Raw genomic sequence first — 1,081 nt, 5'->3', positions numbered from 1 at the left:
TCATAGGCTTAGCATTTCATCAAACATAACATGTGCATAGGTTGACATCATAACAAGCAAGCAAATTTATTATGAAAACATATTAGATTAAGCATGATTATTCCCCATGTTGGTGTCCCTTAATTACCCATTAATCCTAGCTAAAGGAAACTACTCACTCATTATCATGGAAAACATGTCATTAATGGTGTCAATCATTACAACAAGTATAAACATGATAAGAGCTTAAAGAAATAAACAATAAAAGGGTAAAGAGTAAAGGAATTATACCAAACTTGAGATGATCCAAATAATAAAGCAAAGAATAAAAGAAGAGAACTTGATTGATTGATAAAGGGTTGTCAATCCTCCAATAATAACCCAATAATCTTCAATTACCCAAAAGTAACAAACTTGAACAATAATTAGGAGAGATTAATGTGAAATTTGTGGAAAGATTAAAGGGTAATCTAATCTAATCTACTCCTAGTCTATTCTAAGAGGATTTTCTAATGTGGAAGCCCCCTTTGATTATCATCAAAATGGGGTATTTATAGTAGTGCCTAATTAGGTTAACTAAGGCTAAATTAGTAATTAACAATTCTAAGTTCTAAGTGGGGAAATGCAAGTATTTTGGAGAGATGCGCATCCTTGCTGAAGACGCCGAGGGATGCTCGTATAAAAGGGTGGGACGCTCGGATTGTAGGCAGGAAGGACGAGCGGCCGGAGGTCGGGACGCTCGGATTGTATGGCACTTGTACGAGCGGCTTCCTGCTTTGGACGCCTGAATTGCTGTTCAGAATGCTTCCTCTCGCATACTTCTTATTCTTGCAATATTGGTCTTTAGTTCTTGCCTCTTCTTCTACACTCGTTCTACCAAGATCGTCAATGTCCTTCCAAATAAGCTCAAGAGACGGAAATTTCCGCCTAGTTGTCTCCTTTCCTACAAAACATATGAAATGCACTAGGAAAGCAAAATAGAAAGCATTTGATGGACAAAATGGCTATGGAATGTTATAATAGTATGCAAAATAGGCTCAATTAGGGAACAAAATATGCGCATATATGAGTCACATCACTGACCTAGCTGCTAAAGCTGCTG

The sequence above is a fragment of the Silene latifolia genome, chromosome 3 (assembly GCF_048544455.1).
Source record: "Silene latifolia isolate original U9 population chromosome 3, ASM4854445v1, whole genome shotgun sequence".
In the NCBI taxonomy this organism is placed as follows: Eukaryota; Viridiplantae; Streptophyta; class Magnoliopsida; order Caryophyllales; family Caryophyllaceae; genus Silene; species Silene latifolia.
Note: the sequence above shows the minus strand (reverse complement) of the source record.